Source organism: Oncorhynchus gorbuscha, linkage group LG13 (assembly GCF_021184085.1).
Source record: "Oncorhynchus gorbuscha isolate QuinsamMale2020 ecotype Even-year linkage group LG13, OgorEven_v1.0, whole genome shotgun sequence".
Taxonomy (NCBI): Eukaryota; Metazoa; Chordata; class Actinopteri; order Salmoniformes; family Salmonidae; genus Oncorhynchus; species Oncorhynchus gorbuscha.
In genome coordinates this window covers 46,846,936-46,855,758 of record NC_060185.1, presented here as the reverse complement: position 1 = coordinate 46,855,758, position 8,823 = coordinate 46,846,936, and the positions used below count along the sequence as shown (strand labels likewise).

General features: G+C 42.1%; 1 long non-coding RNA gene across 3 annotated transcripts in view; it reads right to left on the bottom strand.

Moving 5' to 3' along the window:
- Positions 1–1,558: 1,558 nt before the first annotated feature.
- Positions 1,559–8,823, bottom strand: part of LOC123993030 — a 38,422-nt gene continuing 31,157 nt past the window's right edge. For all 3 annotated transcript variants that reach the window (XR_006831350.1, XR_006831349.1, XR_006831351.1), the window contains exons 2-3: positions 5,092–7,732; positions 1,559–3,195 (exon numbers count right to left, since the gene is read on the bottom strand). This is a non-coding gene — a long non-coding RNA (uncharacterized LOC123993030). The remainder of the gene's footprint in view (positions 3,196–5,091; positions 7,733–8,823) is intronic.

Genomic DNA, 8,823 nt, shown 5'->3' with positions numbered 1-8,823 from the left:
AAGAAAATGGTAGAACTCCACCAGTCTGGTTCATCCTTGGGAGCAATTTCCAAACGCCTAAAGGTACCACGTTCATCTGTACAAACAATAGTACCCAAGTATAAACACCATGGGACCACGCAGCTGTCATACTGCTCAGGAAGGAGACGCCTTTAGTCTCCTAGAGATGAACGTACTTTGTTGCAAAAAGTGCAAATCCATCCCAGAACAACAGCAAAGGACCTTGTGAAGATGCTGGAGGAAACAGGTACAAAAGTATCTATATCCACAGTAAAACAAGTCCTATATCGACATAACCTGAAAGGCCGCTCAGCAAGAAGCCACTGCCACAGAACTGCCATAAAAAAGGCCAGACTACGGTTTGCAAATGCACATGGGGACAAAGATCGGACTTTTTGGACAAATGTCCTCTGGTCTGATGAAACAAAAAGATAACTGTTTGGCCATAATGACCATCGTTATGTTTGGAGGAAAAAGGGGGATGCTTGCAAGCTGAGCACCATCCCAACCGTGAAGCACAGGGGTGGCAGCATCATGTTGTGGGGTGCATTGCTGCAGAAGGGACTGGTGCACTTAACAAAATAGATGGCATCACGAGGTAGGAACATTTTGTGGATATATTGAAGCAACATCTCAAGACATCAGTCAGGAAGTTAAAGCTTGGTCGCAAATGGGTCTTCCAAATGGACAATGGCCCCAAGCATACTTCCAAAGATGTGGCAAAATGGCTTAAGGACAACAAAGTCAAGGTATTGGAGTAGCCATCAAAAAGCCCTGACCTCAATCCCATAGAAACTTTGTAGGCAGAACTGAAAAAGCGTGTTTGAGCAAGGAGGCCTACAAACCTGACTCAGTTACACCAGCTCTGTCAGGAGGAATGGGCCAAAATTCACCCAACTTATTGTGGGAAGCTTGTGGAAGGCTACTGAAACATTTGACCCAAGTTAAACAATTTAAAGGCAATGCTACCAAATACTAATTGAGTGTATGTAAACTTCTGACCCACTGGGAATGTGATGAAACAAATAAAAGCTGAAATAAATCACTCTCTCTACTATTATTCTGACGTTTCACATTATTAAAATAAAGTGGTGATCTTAACTGACCTAAATCAAGGAATTTTTACTGGGATTAAATGTCAGGAATTGTGAAAAACGGAGTTTAAATGTATTTGGCGAAGGTGTATGTAAACTTCCGACTTCAACTGTAAAGGTTGTATTACAGTATAATAGTCCAATTTGAGTTGCTTGCAAGGGGCATTATCTCTAGATGGCCACATGAGTGTGGCTGTGCCGGAACGAATAAACTGATTTCAGCTTTGAACCGGAGTTGCCATTTCAGAGCCAAATGCTAATTCTGAAAGAACGAGCGAAAGTTCTCTTTAAATTCTGATAAGTGACCCATCACTTTGAACTGGGGGGGGGGGGGAGGATTGTTCAAAGGATGAAATGAGTCCACTGCGGATTCAACCCCATATGAGCAGGACACTGACAGATTTGTGATAGCACAATTTTATTCATTCACATGCAAATGAAGAATAACCTGACAGGACGACCCATCATTTTCACATTCTTATCACTTTAATTTAATTAAACAGGATGGTAAAAACATGAGGTTAACAGACGACATAGATTTTATTATGTAGGTAAAAACATGTTTACTTCTAAGCTTTTCTGTTCATTTGCAAGAGTTTGTAAAAAAAATACATCAAGACTTTGGCAGCGATGTTTCTGCACTGACAATTGCTAAAACATTGGAAATATGTACATGATCAATAAAAAGTTGACAAAAAATATTCCACATTAGTTCTACATGTACCAAGTAATGAATCCTCCAATCAATATTCCATAATGTCATGATTATTACATGATTTATTCCTTACTGGAACGCAGCTTGCAGAGTTGTCGACTAACAATATGTCGGTACGGAAGTAAACCCAATACATGCAAGCAAGCTCAGTAAGCTCATACTAAATCAAAATATCACAATAGAAATTCGAAAAGACAAGAAAATGATCCTGGTTCGAACTGTCATGTGGTCTCGGCACCAGCTGCGTCTAAGTGTTTTCCATATTAAGACGTCTTTGCAATGAGCATGCACACGCGGCTTGGATGTTGGGACTACTGGTAGTGAGGAGCTAATGAACAACAGAGCTGGTCTAATTTACTGACGTGTACACACATCCATTATCCGTATACAGTACAACGTATTGAATCCTGGCTCCTGTAATGCAAGCCACGTTTCACAATGCGTGTGTGCGCATGTTTTGGTTAATCTAGCATGGGAACAAAAGAATAATGAGCCTCAAATATCATGTTAAAAATATAAATGGCGTCAATAACCCCCCTAGTGTTTATACTGTACACTGCAACCATGCTTATACACATACTGAAATTAAAAGAAAACCCCTAAATGTTAGATTTCCTGTTTTTTTAAAGATATCTTTTCAAAGTATGTCATACATTTATGGAAAGTCAAGACAGTAAGGGTTCCCCTCCCCCTCTAGAAATGTAATTTAAAACAATTGCAGTGACATGACTCTGTGCAGTATTTTGTATGAAGTAATTGTTATAGAAAGCTTTTGTGAATTAACATTGTGAATTAATTGAACTAATACAGCTCCTGTATTTAACCAACAGCCTTTCTGTTAATCAGTATTTCATAGCAGTAACCCTGACACCTACAGGGAGGTATCAGAACGTACAACACTGCAACTGGATGCACAGAAATGTAGAATCCAAGTCTTCAGAGTCAAGGAAGTCGATAAATATCAAATATCCATCCATTCATTGCAATGAGTATGTGAATCGCTGTCAGAAATCCATTTCAAAACAAAGACATACAGGGCTCCAGGAGGATGGACATAGTGTGGTTTCACTTTCTAGGTCCTTTGAGTGTCATGAGTCACAGCACATTCCAAATCAAGTTAACTACAAGTAACCTTGAATAAGATATGGTATCATTTGTTGAAGTCATAAATATGATGTCTGTTACTGTCACCTCTCGAAGTCCCACCTATACACAATATTCCTCCCAGATCCATGTAGTTTTTAATGGTTTTCCTCTGGGGGCTTTTATAAAGTCACAGTCCCTAGTCAACCATACTGTCTCTGCTGTACTCAGGATATAGGAAGTCAGCTTTAATTAGCATATATATTCCTGGAGGCCGAGGAAGGATGGAAAATTCCTGGGAGTCTGCAGAGACAAACACAAACGAGCCATCGGGTTAGGGGAGCCGCTGTGAATCAGCAGGGAAGGCACATGATGTCCGGCAGCATTAAAGGCAAGAAGCGTTCTCATATCTCCGACTTAACAAACATGCAGCAAAGCCTCATTGGGTAATGCAACACTCTGCAGAGGAAGAGAGCCCGGATGCTTAGCGTCTGACGAGGACCCAGAGCCAGAGAACACCACAAAAAGTGAGGTGATCTGTGGATGGGTGTTCCCATGGCAACAACATATAGAAACACCCACTGAAGTCTGACTGTATATTCATTACCCCGCTAGGTCATTGGTCAATTTATACATGGGTATATCGTGATATGTGAAATGTTGGATTCAAAAGCATTTAAATATTTACAAATTGTTAGGATTCTTATGAATTATAGAGCTCCCAAGTTAGTTTGGGGGAGCATATTTACACAAAAGTCTAGGGCTATACCTCAGCATGTTTGAGTGTGAGTGAATAACTACAGTATGACATTCAGCAATACAGTGCTTATTAATTCAAGCTAAATTATAACTAGTATAATTGGATCGAATATTAGCCTCAGGGCTCTATTTAATCTTTATTGCAGAAGTGCAGAGTTACATCGGGATTGACATGTAAAGGCAATGTTCCCACGTTAGTGGCGACTGCATTCTTGGTAAACTCTACATTATGTCAGCTCAATTACCTTTACATTTCTATCACACAATCTGTAATGTTTCACCGATACAGACTGAATAGATGAAGCGATAGACTGAAAATAATCCAAAATTGAAGCATACCTAATATAGCTCAACATTAAATGGCCCCTATAAATATTATCATTTGCTAACTATAACTATGATGAGAAAATGGTGTAAAACATTTACAATGTATTGAAAGATAAGAACAAAATACAAACCCTGAGAGCACATAATGACATCATAGCATTGTCATCACAACCATGTTATCGAAAGGTACATTTACATTGTGTGTGTGTGTGTGTTTGCTTATATACCCAGCTGCTCCTTGCTCTTACAGTTCTCCTCTCGTAGGAGTGACTTGTCCATTTCACCCAGCAACGACCGGACTATTTCTTGTTGCCTGGGAAGGAAGAGGCATGTGGGCATGAGGTGCCCTGCCTCGGGTCAGAGGCCAGTGCCAATGCAGAAAGCACGGTCTGGTGCTCTGCATGGATGGAAGGAGAGAGAACATAGGGGAAAGGAGAAGGAGGATGGAATGCTCTATGGGGTGTGATTAAGCAGACTTCAGTCCCCTCTGGGCCTAGGGAGGGAGGAAGTCAAACGTGGTGAAATGTATCTGTTGGTGGAGTGAGCACTCCATGGCCACGTCTCCCCCATTAAACAGCTGTAACTGACAGGGTCTCCATGAGTATTGCCATAGTAGTACTTCTATATAAAGGCGACATTTATCATGCCATACGGTAGTTAACACAGTGGAGAGACTCGTCCATTAGAACAAATAAGGAAATGACATGCTTAAATGGAATGTTTCAACTCAATATGTAGTGTAGACTTAGTAAGACTGAAGTAATGTTGACTTATAGAAATAAAGAAACACGTTACATCAAACAAATATGATTATGAATGAAGCATCAATCCAAGTTACCCAATACTAAAAAATAACTATTCCCTTTAACAGGCAGATGCATAATGTATAGCGCAACAATTCACTTTTTTACATGGAGGCGGTAATTACAAACAAATCTTAAACAGTAAGGGGCAGTTTATCAGACACAGATTAAGCCTAGACCTGGAATAAAACAGTACGCTCAATAGAGAATCTCCATATAATTGATTTATTTTTGTCCAGGATTAGGCTTATTAACCTGTGTCGGGTGAACCGCGCGCCTAAGTGACATTGCAAACTGGTTCACACGGTACCTGGACTTGAGGCTGTGATGACCTTTTGTGGTGTGTAGGAGGACCATCATCCATGGTGATCAAGGGGCGTCCATGGTCAATAAAGCAGTTGACGGGTAGGAGTTGTGTTAGTCAGTTCAGGCACATAATTTGAGCCGTAGACAGTGGGCACCTGAGCCTTAACCAGTCCCATGTCAAAGCACACAGCCGATACAAGGGTAGAAGAAATTCCTCTTATAGCTAACTGGGATTCCTCACCTGGTCCATATGAATTTGGCTTCAGAATAGTTACAGTATTAATGTAACTACATATAGTGGGGATGTATAATTCTAACTTGTTAGCGTCATCTTGAGTTATTGCCAGCAGTTACTTATGAAGACCCCATTCAGTGTGATTGTTGTTGTTTATTTTAACAGACAACAGATTAGTGTCCCCGCATGTTTCTGGCTAAGCTCTCTAAGGACCCTGAAAAGGAACGCTCAGATATGCCATGATGAATCGGTCTCTTTGTTTTCATTAACTCTACTGTACAGTGAGATCAGGGCAATTAGCTGTGTGAAGTGATGGCTCAGCCAGGCCTTTGATCCTAAATCTCTCCATTTTCAAACTTTTTATTCCACTTCGTTGGTTTCAATAAAAATAATGGAATTCTCCATTCAACTTCAAAAAAAGTTTTGTATTTCAAAGAGATGACATGGAAGTTGGCTGTTAAATATCAATTCCCATGCAGCCACTCCTCTCATCCACTCCTCTCTCCTTCCCCTTTCTCTCTGTCAACGAGTGCTGATTAAATGAGGAAGTCACACTCTAAAAATGCACTTGAAGCACTATCTTTGTTCAGAGCAGCTGAGTGCAGCTGGGATCAGCTCTGTTCTGATCACCACAGCGCAACGGGAGGTCAGTGTTCGCTTTAGGAAAGAGAGAGAGAGAGAGGCATTACATCTCATTAAAGCCCTGCTGTTTGACAAGTCTGTGGCCCGACTCCACTGGGCGCATGGGAGACAGCACAGAACTACCGGGGCTGCTGCCACCTACACACACTAGTCTACTGAGAGACATTCTGAGGCAAATGTGAGATTCTGACTGCCTGGCAGAGCAACACAAAAATGAGCGTTAACAGCAATGGGGTTTCTTATGACGAGCGAACTCATTGACTGCTAGCTCAACAGCTTGAGGCTGTTGTAGCAGTGGTCTGGTAATGGTGGGCTGGCTCAATGATTTAGTGCAATGTAATTGGTGGTTCCGTAACTTCAGATAATGTCAGCAGGGGTGGTATATCATCAGATTTGTGCTGACAACTTCATTCACTCATTTGGCTTGTGGGTGATACTGTGTTTCTATACATTTGTCTCACTCATAAACATTAGCCACTGCTATCCCACTGATGGCAATTCGACATCTATTCCATGTTGGTACAACGTCGTTTCATTGAAATGACGTGGAAACAACATTGATTCAACCAGTGTGTGCCCAATAGGATGCCTTCACTGCATAGTTAAACTGGCACAGGTCTACAGCCACTGCAGAACAATGCAGTTCAAATGGAAGTAAACTCCCCACTTTATTGCGCTTTATAAAGTGCTTGGGGAGATTTCTATCACTGACAGGCTGATGAGGACAGGACAGAGCAGTAATGGTAGTGCAGCGGTGTAGCAGTCACAGGAAAGAACACCAGGTACTGGGGGCACTGCCAAGCCTGCCCTGGGCCCCTCCGCTGTCCCCTCTGCCCCACTACCAGCCACCATCTGTCACATATCTCTCCACTGGTCTCCGAGACGATGGCCAGCCACAACGAGAACTGCTGATTTATTTATTTCACCCTTATTTAACCAGGTTAGTCTCGTGGAGATAAAAAAAATAAAAATACATTTTTCAAGAGAGAACTGGACCAAGACAGCAGCATCAACACATCCATTCCAGACAAACAGTCACATGACATCAACAAGACAAAGATATATGGTGTGGTGCTCTGTTCAGGTTCACAGGCAGAGGGGATCTCACAGCTGTACACTTCCATAATCCTTTAGGCTGACCTCTGGTGGTAAGCAGAAGGGAGGCTCACTCGGCTGCTTTATATATTGCCCACTTCCTTAACTAATTTACCGTGTTCATTATAAAAAGGCACAGCCCACATCTGCTCACTTCACCGTTTCTCATGTTTTGTTTTTTTTGTTTAACAGTGTGAGACATAGGCTTAAGGTAAGATACAGTATGGTAACTACAGAGGATTGTTTCTCTCCTTCCTAGTCCTAGAGAACATCAGTTAAGCCAGTCCCTATATTTACACTATCATATTCCGTTGATCCTCAGAACGGGGCCTTGGCTTTAATATTATGGGATGGACACTTACAAAAGTCAAATGAATACAGGGGATAGGTTAAAGTGGAGGAAAGACATGGGGCAAGGGGGATGTTTCGGCTGTGTGCTTGCAACTAACGGGTCTTAGAAGGCACAGGCGCAAACCACTGCTACCACTACTATGTTGCCGATGGTTGCAATGACGGCCACCCAAAGCCAGATGGCGTCGCTGGAGTACTTGCCCTCCTCTTCCACCTCGGTCGGCCGGGAGAAGTTGGCGTTGAGGTTGGAGGTGGAGGTCTGGAGGGACGTGTTGCCATTGTACGGGGAATCCATGAAGGCCCCACTCACAGCCGGAAAATGCTGAGGGACAAAAGAAAAGAGGAGAGATGAAAAGATGACTTGGATCAAGGCCAGCATAATAGCATATCAGAGAGAGCCCTTATGTACAGCAGCTCTGTAAAACCTGTGTCCAAAAAATAAGCATCTGGAGGGTAACAGGTATCATAAGGTTGATAAAATGGTCCAGTACTCAGTTATTGAAGTACTGAACACTAAATGTGTTTTACAGGTTATAATAGCAAGACACATCAGTGTGACATGTAGACACTTGGGAACATCCCACTTATAATGTGAACGGTATGATGTGAACAGAAATACCCTCAGTGCTGTGAACAAGAACAATCAAGAGCATCTGGTTAGTCACTCTTGGGGTTTCTACCCTGTGTACCGTTCTAACGATCACAGCTGCATGACCTATATTGTCCCACACAGTCAGTCATTGTCTCCCTCTCCCCTATGGGACTCACCAGTGTTTGTATATAAGCTTTACTCAAATAATTTACTGAGTCAAACTATACTACTCAAAATTAAAACCCATTAACAGTTTAAAGGTGCAGTTTCATGGCCATAAATAATAAAGTAAGAATATTTTTGCTGTGGCTTGTTGATGTGATTCTTGCAAATGTGCAGCTTAGAACTAGCTAAATAACTTACCTGACAAGAGTGTTTCTGTTGTTACACTACATGACCAAAAGTATGTGGACACCTGCTCATCGAACATCTCATTCCAAAATCATGGGCATTAATATGGAGTTGGTGCCCCCTTCGCTGCTATAACAGCCTCCACTGTTCTAGGAAGGCTTTCCACTAGCTGTTGGAACATCGCTGGACCTGAATCCATTCAGCCACAAGAGCATTAGTGATGTCAGGTACTGATGTTGGGCGGTTCGGTGTTCCAATTCATCCCAAAGGTGTTTGATGGGGTTGAGGTCAGGGCTCTGTGCAGGCCAGTCAAATTCTTCCACACCGATCTCGACAAATCATGTCTTTATGGATCTCGCTTTGTGCACGGGGGAATTGCCATGCTGAAACAGGAAAGTGCCTTTCCCAAAATGTTACCACAAAGTTGGAAGCACAGAATCATCTAGAATGTAATTGTATGCTGTAGCATT